This window comes from Thermobia domestica, chromosome 1, assembly GCF_964235325.1.
Source record: "Thermobia domestica chromosome 1, izTheDome1.hap1.1, whole genome shotgun sequence".
NCBI classification, from domain to species: Eukaryota; Metazoa; Arthropoda; class Insecta; order Zygentoma; family Lepismatidae; genus Thermobia; species Thermobia domestica.
In genome coordinates this window covers 262,434,879-262,450,735 of record NC_137454.1, presented here as the reverse complement: position 1 = coordinate 262,450,735, position 15,857 = coordinate 262,434,879, and positions in this window count along the sequence as shown.

Below are 15,857 nucleotides of genomic sequence, written 5' to 3'. Positions count from 1 at the left end.
AATTAGTACAATATAATAATGCTGATTGAACATAGGAATGAAATATCAGCAAGAAAGAAGCGCCTTCCAGTTATAAAGCGTTTCATACACAAAATACGCTAACTCTAATTGACAGGACTACCTAGGGCCTATCCACCATGATGTGGATATGTTAATATGCCTCATCAATTCTTAATAGCAAAATCACACATAGAAACAAGCACACAGATTAGATCCATCGCAAACAAAAAACGAAGTTCGTGTAACAGTCAGTCTTCATCAGAACTTGAAGGAGTTGTGGCGCAAGAATCACACATAAACACATGAACACAGCCGACCTGTCGTCCTGCTTTTGATAACGCACATGGTTTGGCACTAAACAGAAAGAACATTGGATCCACTTATCCCCTGTCTTATCTTGCGCATTGGCTTCACCATACACATCACATTCCCAATCATTATCACGAATTGCCTGTTTCTAACGGATAGGACTAGCTTTATTGTTATAGGAAGATAGGGCAAGAGACCGAGAGCTTTCTCAGTCGACCAACTTGCTTTCTGTCAGTAGTAGTAGGACTAAGTTTGTTCAGATATTTTGCGTATGAATCTCTCTGCTTTCGTCTTTTGAACGGAACTCTCAGATTTAGTGCGTATCTTTTCTTGAACTCACCCCACCACCATTTATTTGCACATTCATTTTCAGTGTTAATGAATTTTTTTTCTTCCTGCTGATTTAGCAATCTTGTATGCGAGACTCCTGATTTACTTTACCGTAGGGCTATAGCCGTATCCAAGCTTTAGGCAATTATTTATCGTTGATGGAGTTTTCAACTGCGTGCGCAGTTAATTTAATATGTAAATACTGTGGACGAGGTATTTTTATTGTCATGAAGGACAGGTAATTTCGTTACAGTAAGGTAATTTCGTGATAGCCTCTACACAAGAAGCAGACTGATAATTACACGTGATATTTATTAGACTACTATCCTGTAACACGTTAACTACGAACATTTGACCTGCTTAGCAGAAAGGAAGCCTTGATTTCAAGCTACTTGGCAACTTGTCCATAAATGCAAATATTCATTAAGAATTTTACATGTGTTCTTAAGAGTCTAAATGTTTAAAAAGCGACACACAGAGACACTACTACCGTAGAAAATTAAATTAATATATCAGTTATGAAACCAAACACCAATATTTACGTGCCTCGTTTTGCTTTCGTTGTTATCTCATGAAAATAACAGACGTGACACAATCTTCCGCACAATGTAAACAATACTCCTTCCTCTGTCTTGTTTCTTTCCCTTCAAACCTATTTGTGCACATGGCCCAGCGGCGCCGGCCTACACATGAAACTGGATCTATGCTCGATCTTGTGGCAAGAAATGGAAACCTTACTGGGATAAGTTTCTTTGCTACAGTTGCTTAAAAAACTATCACGAAATTACTTATACCACGAATATACCTTACTTTACCCTATATAGACTATCCAATGTTAATAGAACCCATCTTTTCAGTAAATGCGCATTTCATCTATTTGTAGTATCTATCAGCCTAGGCATCTACTCATGCTTCGTAAGCAACTTATAGCCTATGGAACCCGGAGATTCAATGCCGCGTTCACAAAAGCTCTCCACTGACTTTTATCCTTAGCCAACTGGATCCAGTTTCTACTTTGTATTCCTATTTTTGCGAGATCCACCTTAATATTGTTTTCCCATCTGCACCTAGGTCTTCCTAATTAGGGATGGTATCGAGACGAGACTTTGTACAGTCTCGGTCTCGTCTCGGTTGAAAAATAGCTGTCTCGGTCTCGATCTCGTCTCGAGTCAAAAATCACCGTCTCGGTCTCGTCTCGGTCAACAAATGCTTGTCTCGATCTCGGTCTAGAGGACCAAATATCGGTCTCGTCTCGAAAGTCTCGAAATAAATAGGTAAAATTAAAATTGTAAAAGTATTATTATCGTACAGTCTGTCTTTCCGCTTCTTATTTTTGGCCTTCATTCTTGACTTAGAATTATAGTATGGTGTACTTCTTCAGAGCTAATTTGCTAGCGCTAATGCTTTTCATGCGTGTGTTCAAGGTTCAATTATCAGTGAGTATATCATGCCTGGGATAAAACCCTAATAGTAACCCATATTTCACTTTCAGCAAAAGACTTTCTCATGGCCTCAGTACTGCCCATACAATTAAACTCTATTAAATTAACTTCAGTACTATACAGTAGTTTATTTCCTTCCTTTGAATCAGAATTGTTCAATACATCCTAACGGATAACGCAACACATAGCAGCACGAATCTATTTAATCTTACCGAAATTGAAATTTTACAGTTTCTAATTTATTATTCAATACATTCTGTTTTGACTGTTATTTTAAAAACAGAATATAACGTTCATTATCTTAACAAATAGGGTAAATTATTACTACAATATATTTTGTTTAAATTGATCAAACGATTTATCACCGTTTCACATCTACGTGTTTAATTGCCACCTTATAACACGAACTTCCTGAACTTTGTGGTGGTAGCTACGGCACTCATCTTTGCTATGTGTGGTCTCGGGTTGGATCACGAAACAAATTAGATTCAAACTCAGATGTTTCGCATAGTTCGCGTCTAAATTTAAGTACATTCTGTTTCCTATACAAGTTGTAATGCATTACATAAAAGCACATCCACTGCCGTAACATAGATTAAGCTTATTCCTGAGCACTTAGCGGTGCATGTGATCTTTACTCGAGAAAACCAATCATGCGTTCATTACGTTGAAATTTTATATTGATTGAAAATTACTTGCGAAACACAAACATACATACATATATTAGTATATAGGTAATTCGAGCTATCTATATCTATTTTCTCTCTCCCTCCAAAACAAGTGATTCTTAACTTTCTAGTTTTTCTTTGTATTAATTTTCGTAATTTTGCAGCAACATGAAGTATTAAATAGTCAAAAATATTATTTTTTTCGCTGTACGACTTTCATTAAATTTTGGATCCAATTTTACCCTATCTTACCTAGTAAATTTATACAGTATATATATCTGAATATATGTATATATATCTGAACATTAGTGGTAGACTATGCTAAGTCACTTTTTGGTCAAATTAAGTTAGAATACTTTTTTAATAGACCATGTTCTTTCTAGTGGTGTAATGATGTGTCTAAAAGCATCCTACTACTTTGTAACTACTTAGTACAGTTTGAAAAACAGTACTATAGATCTTAGTTAAGGAACCGGTTTTTCGCTTCTCCTGTAAAATTACGAAATTATGACTTGGTTTAGTTTAACTCTGAGGTCTCGATATAAAATCATCACCATTATCATAATCAACCATTATCAATCCACTGCTGGATGAAGTCTTCCCAAGTTTTCTCTACAACTATCTATCTTGGGTAATTATTTTCCAGGTTACTTCCCAGTGGTTCCTGATTTTGTCAGTATTTCTGGTATGCGAACATTTCCTAGACTGTTTTTGTCACGTGGTATCCAATATAGAACTATTTTCGTCCATCGATCATAATTTATTCTTGCAATATACCCAGCACATTTTCTAGCCGATGTTAAAATGATTTCATTAGTACCAGTCATTAGTTGCCAAATAATTCATTTCTATATATCAAATAGTTCATATCCTTTACTTTTGGAGCACAGACACGCTACTTTTTGATCTTCGGATCTGGAAACACTGACTCAATTATTTAAATCAACACAATGTAAGGACCCCCATTTGCTCTAGTGGCTAGCATGCTTGATTTTGGTTCGCATGGTCCCGAGTTCGATTCCCGGTAGCGATAAAGTTCAACGACCGAAGTTTTCGGATTCCACTATGATCAGTAACTCCATGTCTCCTTTAGCCGCCCTAGCATAACCGTGAGACGTTAAACTAAAACAAAACAAATCAAAAATCAACACAATGTATACGGTATTACTAACTGTAAGTCCTTGAATAATTGCATATAGCTATATGGTATGGATCGAGTTTTAGGTGGTCGGTGGTCAAACTATAACAAATGAAATGCAGTTAGGGTGTAATTAAAATTTTAATAAAGTACTGTTTTAATCTAAAAAAAAAAATACACCAGGCCTAAGGCTTAGAGAGAACAATTAGTGTTACTGAAAAGTCATCAGTTACATTTAATTTTAGTTACAATTTGCTTTTACATGTATTGCTGGAACGGAAACTTTGACATTAATATTATAACTAGCCCAGAGACTATGAAAAAGGGGTGGATAACTTAACGTAACTGTAACGTAACGAAAATAGCTCTCTGTAACAAAATTATTGGTTATTTAATTTCGGTGGGTACAAGACATAACATACATTTTCGTTATGAGGCAGTAACGTTATTCAAGCATGTAACGTTTTTGTACCGTAACTAATTGAAGGAACAAATCTGTTTCTGGTATGCTTTATAACTCTTCTGGGCAAAACATCCAGCTTTTGTACCACCAGAATGAGATTCTTTCCTATGCGGGTATCTAATGGAACGAAAATGTGCGGAACAGAAGCTATTTCGTTACAAAGATTATTTGCCACATGAGTAACACAGTTGATCAGACAGGTTTGGTAAAGGTATTGTGTGCATCAGTTACAGATCTTATCAGATCTTTGGAGAGTTCCTCGGGCATGGTATCAATTGTATTGTTCTTCAGAGGGTCACATTGAACTTCGTTCTTCAGATGGTGAAACAGAAAGAAATTTCACTTTCATATGTTGTTATTGCAAATCTAAAGCAGTAGGGAGAAAAAATAACTTGATCGATTTCTGTGAATATCACAGGAGAAAGTCAGTCACAACGCAGGTGGAACCGTGGAAGGGGCAGCAAGGTCAGGGGGAAGCATAGAGTGAGCCAAAAGTAGCAAAGGGGAGGGAAAAATAGGCAATGTCTTTCATTCTTCATCTTGCTTTGTTTTTATAGCGCTCTTCGCTGTCCACAACAAGAGTAGGATTATTTGATGTGAAACCTGTTCCATGAATGGGGGCGCAAGCCTGTGAAAATCATATTATTATTATTATTATTACTAAAACAAAACTTTACAGTTCTATACAGCCCACAAAATAGCTAGAAAATTGCGTGATGCATGGCCACGGGGTAGCGGAGTTTGCTGATTCTTAATCCAGGCAGATCCCCAATTGGTTCACTATATTGAGTAAAGATATATTATTATTATTATTATTATTATTTCTAACGAGCGTAGGCTAGTAGTTATTAGCGTTCTTCCTTCGCAAAAGGGAGATCCTAGGTGCAAAGCTTGTGGCTTGCTACCCTGACTAGTTACACCAGTTTTTTCGCGGTTCCACAAGGTGAATGTCGGGATGTTATCTTTAAGCATAAATCCTGACTGATTTTCTTCTTTCCTTTTTCCACTATTGATGTTAAAATATTCTGTTGTAAATTGGCCTTAGAGGCTGTATTTGAAATATTGTTACATAAATAAATGAATGTTTAGAGCACACCAGGCACGCGTCCAATCCTTTTTTTTTTTTTTTTTGATGGATCCAAAGATTTTTGGGGGGTCTTATACGTATGTTGTAGTATTTAACCTGTGTTATTCAACATCTGAAAAGCCTAAGTAATTGTCAATTAGTGCCTCCTATTTCTCAGAAAAAATAGTAGTGCAGGAGATATAAAATACAATTTTTAGGCCATATCATTCATTTCGATATGAAACAAATATACTTGTGTTAAGAAAGTTCACAAACATTTGTCGACCTACGAAGTTTAGTGAGGGCGGGGAATCTGAATTCAGTAGACCTCACGTAGCTCTTGGGTTCAATTCTCAGTAGGAGCTAAAGTGTTACCCAGCATCTTGAGACAATGGAAAAACTTCCTAAGTTAAGACTACGGTAGACTAGCGGAATCGGGTTACGTGCTATGTGTCTTCCTTTCACTTGCAGCAATAATGCTATTGTTTAGGGTTAAAATTCATAAAGTATACTGCGGGGGGAAGGGGGAGTAAATTCAATCCCATGTTGCAAGTTTACACATGTACATGGAAAACAATATTTCAATTTAAACCATGTAAAATATTTTTATGACAAAAGTTGCTGTATACTATATTTTCTTTATGACATCTTGTATATCCCTCAATTTTAGGTTAAAATCTGCCAAGAATAAAAGTTTCATATTTTTTTAAAAAATATATGTATGGTCAACGATAATTTTCGTTAGAAAGTATTCGATTTTGGGATAATTTGGCGTACTTTTATTTGAGGCTTCCCGATTTTTATTCCCTCTGCTCTGAGTTAAAAGCAATAAGAAATAAATTAGTGGTTTTACCCTCCTAGCCCCCGTGCATTTCTTTTAGAGTTCAATGGTAAATTTTCTATAATTCATTCGGTTTTGATACAATATAATGTTGTTGTTGTTTTTTTTTTTTTCACTCTTTCCATAATCCCCAGTGCTTGGAATTAAAATCACTCAAGAATGAGCGGTAAATTCAACCCTCTTCCCCCTGAACTTAAAAAATATTTTTATATTTTTCTCCATAATTTTCGTTACAACTACAGCGAGAAAAAAATGAGTGATACGTAAAATTGTATGTTACATTTGTATTATCCTGTAGTTTTTGGACTTAACGTACAGCAAACGTATAACTGAAAACGCATGTTTTATAATACTTTTCTGCATAAGTATTCCAATTCCATCTGTACGTACTTTCCGTATGAAACAATATAGACTATCAGGATCTCACATGCAAATGGACGTATATAACATATAGCTGACGAAGGTAACATACATATATGTATATTATAAGGAAAACTATTAGATATCCCACATCGTGCAATAGCATGATGTAACATCTAAGGGCAGGGATAACCTTTGTTCCCTACTGATTTCTGTAGTAAGCAAGTGGATTCCGTATATTTATACAATACACCGCTGTCCGGAGAACGAATTTTTCTCAGTGTATGGGTAGTGGATCTGAAAAGGAAGGGGGGACGCGGTGGCTCAGTGGTAGAGCGTTCACCTCTGGTGCTTGGGGTCCTGGGTTCGATTGTTGTCTAAAGTCCTGATTGTTTACAATTGCAGATCTATTTTTCACAATCTAATGCAGGGAAACTTCTCGGTTATTCCATACACTCAAAGAATGGCATACGTTTTAACGGCGATATTAGCCGATGTAACTCATGTAGCCATTAATCCAACTTTTTCTACTTGCTGATTGTGTGGAACCTCAAACAATAGTGTCATGATCTGTATCAAATTCGCTTACAATTTTAGGAATACTTTTCCGAAGATCTGCTTTCAGAGTTGTCCTAAGGAGCTCATAAGAATATGCTGTTGGTCGGTGGATGCGGGGATTATTTTTCAATATTTTCACTGGCACGAAAGTTTACAAACCAATACTATATAGTGTGTTCATGCACCACTTCTGGAGCAAATGCACTTTGTATTTCGCGGCTAGATGTGAAGAATATTTTAACTTGAACTCTTGAACAAAATACCAATCGCATTTATGCGTTCTCCATTATGTATTTTCACACGATCCTGTTCAACGACAAAGGACCGCGTGGCTCAGTGATACAGCATTCACTTTTGGGCGTGGGCGAAGGTAACATGAAGTTATACGAGAATGACAACGCATTTTGGGAGTATTTGGGAACTGTGTCGGACATCTTAGCTCTTGTAGACTGGGCTCCTTTGTTGCGAATCGCCTTTTTCAGCGTTCTTTACAACTGGCACACAGTGACACACTAACGGGGTCCAACAGGTCTGGACCCCCTCAAAACATCCTAACTCTATATATATTTGTACACTTTCTCAATAAAACTGTATTTGTTCAACATGGAAATGATTGATATAGCACAAAAATTTGATTTTACACTTAATCTGTACTCTTTCTCTTATAAGAGGCCGCGGTGGTTCAGTTGCAGAGCGTTCACTTCTAGTGCATGGAGTCCGTGGTTCGATTTTCACTCACGCCAAGTGAACTTTGTGGTGGACAAACACCGTGTACGTGGGTCTTCTCGGGGTTCTCCCGTTTCCTCCCACTTTCATAATTCCACCCTTTCATCCATTTCTCACCATCATCATCGTCTCCTTTAGCCTAGCCAGTATAATCGTGGGAGGTAAAACTGAAAGATTTCATTTCATTTCTTTTTCTTCTTCCTCTTTATTATTATTATTATTATTATTATTATTATTATTATTATTATTATTATTATTATTATTATTATTATTATTATTATTATTATTATTATTACTATTTGCTTGTTTGTTCGAAAGCAGTGTTCCCAGAGCTACACTGACATCCTTCCGGTGTAGCACTTAGGCTACAGGAGATGCAGACCAACAGTCTAAGGTAGGATCTAAACCATCATAATGCCTTCAACCTCTTCCACCAAAAATCGTTCCGGGACCACGTCCATCAAAGGAGCGGGCTCTAGGTTTTTAGACCAGCAGGAATAGTATAGGCATTACTAAAGAGGAACCACTCCCGACTAGCAACTGCTCATTACTCCAAAGAAGAAGAGCTATTATTATTATTATTATTATTATTATTATTATTATTATTATTATTATTATTATTATTATTATTATTATTATTATTATTATTACATATTGATTAATAATAATAATAATAATAATAATAATAATAATAATAATAATAATAATGTACAGGTGTCATAAAGATTAGTGGTAGCCCAAGCCATCAAACCAGTATACGGCACTGTTATATATTAGTTTCCCTAATTCATAATCCTTTGTTCAGACGCGCTACTCCGTTTGACTTAGTCAAGCTTAGACAGTACTGAATGAGCAGAGTGGTAAATAATTTGTGCTCTACTGGTAAATCATTTGTAAAACTAGTTTACGTATGACCTCGAGTTTGACTTATTTTATTTTTTAAAAGAAAATACACATTAGGGCTACTCAACAAAGTAAAAAAAGTTCATAAAACAAAGTAGGTTTCTGTAGTGCAATATTTTTATTTTCACAATTAATATTGAAACCCCAAAAGGTAGTAGATTTCTACCACTTCCGATTTTAGTAGAGAGATTAGAATACAGACGAAATGTATATTTTTGGAACGCTTAACTGATTGCAGAAAACAGCTTCTTGTTATCTATTATAGATTTATTCTATAACTCTGAACGTTAAAACAGGAAGTTTCTGATTTTCGACCACTTCCGGTTTGAATAGAGGCCTACGACAGAAGATGGCAGCTATTTTTAGAACGCTGAATAGAATGCAGAGAACTGCTTCTCACTGATACAATTCCTGTTCTATGGATATTGAAACCTATTGAAACTATTGAAACCGGAAGTGGTTCATTCCTACGACTTCCGGTTTCAATTGAAGATTAATAGAGGACATGAAAGGTATTCTTGCAGTTGCGTAGCGAGAAACTCATCAAGGGGGCGCTCACACACAAGCATTTCATATATATGTATACAGGCATGGGCGCCGATCCTGGGGAACCAAGGTGACCCGGGACCCCCCCAAAGCACATGTGGGCCCCCTTATTGTATTTAAGAAGATATAATATTTGAAATAATTTGAATGCAATTTGTTTTAAAATCCTCATATATGCCTTCTCCATCTAAATGAGGCCCCCCATTTTACAGAGAAATCGGCGCCCTTGTATACAGGCGCGGATCCGAGGAAAGGCTATAGGAGCTATAGTCCCCCCTTGACGATCAGGATACACTGGTTAAAATGGGCTTCAATTCTGCTTTACACTGGATAAAGCTGCAAGCTATGGTTTAGTCCCTCCCTTGTTCATATCCTGGAACCGCCACTGTCTCTCTCTCTCTCTCTCTCAGTGTTGGGTAAGTTACTTGTAAAAATGTAACGCGTTACAAGTTACTTTACTTTCTCTTAAAATGTAACGCGTTAGTAACGCGTTACTTGCCCCCAAAAAGTAACTGTTACTTTACTTCGAAAGTAACGCGTTACTACCGCGTTACTTTTAGGTTCGAAACTTTAAAAATGTGAAAAAAATTATGACCTCAATTTTCCGTACTACTATTACTACCGCTATTATTATTATTATTATTATTATTATTATTATTATTATTATTATTATTATTATTATTATTATTATTATTATTATTATTATTATTATTATTATTATTATTATTGCACGCTCTGAATCGCTTTATGTAAATGCAAGGACAAATTTTTACTTGAATATGAACATTTTCATGTAAAGTAACATTGATAAAATGCCATACTGCGTTACTCGTAGGGATGCTCACGAGCAAGTTCAAGCGAGTTTTCTTTGACACTCGATTCGACTAGAAACAGACATCTTTGAGCTCGACCCGAGCACTCGACTCGAAAAATTTCCTCCGATTCGACTCGAGCCAAATCCGATGTGTAGTTTCGAGTACATTTTTCAAGTATATTACATATACAGTATAACTATTATCAATGACACTACTACTACTACAGCTTTATTATTATTATTATTATTATTATTATTATTATTATTATTATTATTATTATTATTATTATTATTATTATTATTATTATTATTATAACAACACTGTATATAAAAAGAAAGATAGGCGGTTTGTATTTGAATACTAAAAAACTAGTTGATTGCCAACCTAGGTAGTCGTGAAGTCTAGGAGTCAAGGACATTGTTCACGAGCTTCTGAATTTGGGTTGAGGGTGTAGGTTGAGTATTCGGGCTCGAGTCAAACACTGTTAAAAGTTATAGGGTACTTTCCAAATATCTTCAAAACTGCTCGGCCCGGGTTTAGAATTGTCAACGACTCGAGCAGCTCGACTCACAGCTCATTCACTATCGACCCGAACCGAGAAGTGAGCCGACCCAACAGCTCACCCAACCGACTCGGTTAGAGCCCTCGGCTCAGTTGAGCCGAACCGAGCAGATGGCTCATCCCTACCAAGCCAGGTCCAGCCGATGGTTCACCCCAAGTGAGCCGGCTCGAGCCATCTTCTCAGTTGAGCCAAGCGGAGCTGAGCTTGTTATAAAAAACCTCTTGTGGTGTCGTTATCGAGACGAGACGAGATGCGAGCAGTTTCCCCTCTCGTGAGCAACACTAAAAATATTCCATGGCTTTCGTTTTCCAGTGTAAGCAGGCCATGAAAACGAACGAGCAACTTATCAAACTCGACTGGACTCGAAACTCAACGCGAAAAACTGAATCGGCTCGGAACTCGACTCGAGGATATTACCTTTGACTTGACTCGAAACTCGACTTGAATTCGAGTCGAGACGAATTTTAGCTTGAGTCGTGTTCATCCCTATGCGTTAGAAAAAATAGTTGCTTATTATTATTCTGCTAAACTAATTATATAATAATAACAATGTTGTTATGTCAAATTAAAAGTAAAGAATTTAGAGAAACATTACACTACTCTAGAAAAAATAGTTGCTTATTATTATTCTGCTAAACTAATTATATAATAATAACAATGTTGTTATGTCAAATTAAAAGTAAAGAATTTAGAGAAACATTACACTACTCTATAATCAACGGGACTCTAGGATAAGCAAACTAATCTGAAAGAACTCCAATATTACATACCATCAGCAAACTATTTTCTAGTAATAAAGTAGGCCTGCTCATCAAAACACAGTTTATTCATATTAACCACTTACTGTAAATCGTTAATTATGGCACCCTAGTTGTTGATAAATATTTTCCACCGGGGCACTTCAGACACTTTACTTTTAAATTCTATCTCCATCATCCTCAGCTCTTAAGAAAAAAGTATTTATTCAAATGTTCGAACGGTAAAATATTTTTGTTCTCCATCTTTATAAAAACAACACCAATCAAAGTTAAATAGACTACCGGACATTGCACTCCTAGTTCACTCACTGAATGTATTTATTTGGAGCTGTCAAAATCTACGACAAAATCTTTCAGCTGCTTGCAATCAGTACAAGTGATTTCCCTAAGGCTGTCCTCGTCTTCAAAAACAGCAAGTGGCACTATTTGTTTCTCTGTGTGTCTGTGACTGTCGGTCACTGACATCATGCTCGATTGTATCATTCTGAGAAATTCACTTACAGGAAAGAAACATTTGTTTCCGAAAAAAAAAAATATACATATATTGTAGTTACTCATCCGAAATGTAACGCGAAAAAAGTAACGCAAACTAGGTACGTTACTTAAAAATTTGTAACGCGTTACCGTTACAGTTACTTTGGAAAAAATGTAACGCGTTACTAGGAAACGTTACTTAAAAAGTAACGCGTTACAAGTAACGCGTTACTTGCGTTACGTTACTTCCCAACACTGCTCTCTCTACAGGGCCCCCCCCTTCGTTGTAAATATACACTATCTAAAATGAGAAACGAGCAGTGAAAATAGCAACACATTCCGAAACTTTTTGCCATCATGTTTCTGTCTGGGGATTAAAAGAAAGCAGAGCTTTGCAAAAGCATGATTTTCTGAAGGTTAAAGGAAAAGAATTCACCAAGCAAAATATAACTTTTGTCAAGTAAGTAAGAAAACATAAGGCAAGGGGAGAGAAGGACATTTTTGTCCTACATTCCACTTGCGTCCCTGTTTAAAATATTTCGTCCAGTAGTTACTGAAAAAGAAGTTACAACGTACAAGGCAAGTCGAGCCGACACTGTCGGCGACCGAGCCCAGAGATAATGTATAATGATCTTTATTCCTTAAGCGATACTTGGAAACCAAATGTGATTTAAATCTGACCAATAGTTACCGAGAAATAAAGTACCACATACAAACAGAGCCGAACCAAGCCTATCCTTTACCGAGTCGGCCACCAAGTATATAGATGTTTAGGCCTATTCTTTGGCCAATGGGCTATCTGCGCACCGGCTGCAATGAGATTGCGCACACTTTTCCAGTTTTATCAGTTTTACCTGATAAGTCATTGACAAGCTGTCATTATGTACAGGATTGCGCACAGAAAAATAAAGCAATGTCAGATGGAAAATATTTTCTCTTCTGTTATGTAAATCTGTAAGAAAAGAACAGCGGGATACCCGAACCAAGGGCCGAATAAAATTACTAGGATTGAGTTACGATAGAAAATACAGAGGAATTAACACATAAGGATAGAGAAGCTACCGTATATACTGCATTCGAAAAAAAAAAAAAAAAAAAGATCTCACACCAGTTTTTCCGATAAATATTACAGAGGCTGCTTCAGTAAGTGATTGAAAGAGAAGTTGAGTTCAGTTATGATGGAGAAAAGTTACTATGTATAAATGAAGAAGCTAAGATTATCGTCCTAACTTGTGCGAGTAACATTAGGTACAAACAATGATAGCATTTAGTGTGCATAGTCGTAGTGTATGTAATAAAACTTGTAGATAGCTACATAATACTGTTTGTTATTATATATTCTAACTAGATTTAGGAAGGTGATTTAAAATATATATTGACAGATACCATATTATTAATAAGTAAATCGTGTAATTTTGCAAGGATTATATTGGAATGCAGTGTAATTAGTATGAGGAAGTAGTTTACTCACATCGTTGTATTATACTAATAATATTGTAATTTAAGTTTATTGTATTGCACATATTATTGTAACGAGTATCCTATTATATGACCAGACGTTAACGACAGACCTCAATAAATTTACCAAAGCAAAACTTTATGACAATGGAGAAAATTATTCGCTTTTTCAATTTTCAATTTTTCCCTAAAACTTGGCTAGTAGTGGAAAGTATGTATACTATATTATTATTATTATTATTATTATTATTATTATTATTATTATTATTATTATTATTATTATTATTATTATTATTATTATTATTATTATTATTATTATTATTAACATTAAGAATGTCATCATAAATGTTTGCTTTGTTTTATTGGTTCCCACCTAGAATATGGGCTTCAGAACCCTCAGTAGCTCCTCGAACGAAAATAGGGCGGAAACATTTCACAAACATTACAATTAATAATTCTATTCACTTGGTCCAGATATTTATCAGGTAATCTCTTCTTTGTTGAAGATACAATCAGAAACAAAATTGAAATTAAGATCAATTGCGAAAGGATATACCAATACACAAGAAAAGGAAGATTTAAAGAAACATAACATTATATTGAAGCAGTATGAAATGCTTAACCCTTATAGATTCCGGCTTTTTAAGGTAAATTAGAGACTTTCAGTCAAGCGGCTACAGCATCATCCCTATTTATCATAGGATCATGGTTCATACCTCGTTTTCTTTTTACAATAAAGCAACCTTTCAAATGGTACTATTCACATCTCCTTATCATGTCCCTGAGACGGGAAAGTTTGAGAGAAATCGGGATTTTTCTTTGAAAATATTTCTTTTTTTAAATTTTTGAGCTCTTCTGGACCCCCTGGAGTTAATGCAGAGATCTAAAACTCAACTGGAAAACACTAAGTGGTGTATTAAATGCCTGTACACAATTTCAAGCTTTTATCTTGAACAGTCAGGGCGGGAAAAATATCAATAATCCTCACAATGCCCCAGATTACTGTAAAATACCTTGATCTCAGGCAGAACATTTCCTGAGATATCCCTATATATCCTAGAATCATAGTTTGCCCTTTATTATCTACAGAATAAAAATGCCTTTCAAACGGACCCTTCACATGCCTCCATCATGTATCTCAGGCAGGAAAATCGCGAAAAAAGGGATTTTTTTAAACCACAAAATCCCTTTTATTTACCTTTTTGCCCCTCTGGATCCACCTTGTGCTAACGCAGAGATCTGAAAAATCTAATAAATAGTACTCGATGGATTGAATGCTTGTACAAAATTTCAATCTTCTAGGTGCGAAAGTAAGCCCGCCAAAAAATAATGAAAATAGGCCTAACAAAAAAATAAATAAATAAATAAATAAAGTTATGATGTCATCACCTCCTATGTCTCGACGCAGGAAGGCGTGAAACCATACGTAACGTGTTCTGCAGTGCTTCTAGACTTGAAACAAAAAGTAAAAAGCTTTATTGGTTCTTTTTAAATCGAATAATGAAGACGCTACTTTAGCACCTAAAAATAGGTACTAGAACTCCGAACGGATTCAGATTATGAGACAAGAAAAATTTTAACATTTGGATTGTAAATTTGGAGATATCATGACTTCTTGTATCTACTGACCAAATTATATTATATATTTATTTTATTTCTCACCTAGCTCAATATAATATGAATTGTATTTCTAATTTCTGTTTCTATTCTAGTCTGAAGGAAAACCTTCTTTGCGCACAGATTATAAATCTAGCATTGTGGCAACGTTGGGCAAAAATCTGTGTTCAGAAAGACCAACAGAGATCTGTGCGCAATTCGGGATCTATAGTGTGCACAATCCTGTTGCTCCCCTGCGCACCAAATTTCGATAATATTTGACCAGTAGTTACGGAGAAATAAAATAGAACATACAAGGAAAGCCGAGCCGAACCTGTCGCCGACCAAGCTCGGCCATCACATGTAGTGATCTTTATTCCTTAGATGATTGGGTACTTGTACATCTAATTTGGTTTAAAATTAGCTGGTAGGTACTGAGAAATAAAATACTACATACACATATACTTAATTACATCTGCAGTAAAACTACAAGCCCCCTTATGCTTTCTAAGGAAACTAAAAAGAAAAGTTCTAACATTACAAATGGAACATACTTCATGTAAGCAGAATCCACTTTCAACATTACAACACTAATGGGGAGAGCTTGAGCCCCCCTGACTACGCCACTGCACTTTTGAGACACTTGAGAACTATTCGATTGGAGAAAACTGCTTTCATCTACCTTTTACCGCTCTTGCTCTATGTAGACCAATATTTATTGAAACGAAAAATTATAGTTGAATGAACCACTTCTGGTTTTAGTAGAGAGTTAATAATATAGATTAAATATGTTCTTACGAACGTTTTTCGATCTATGATGATCAATGATCAAACCGGAAATGGT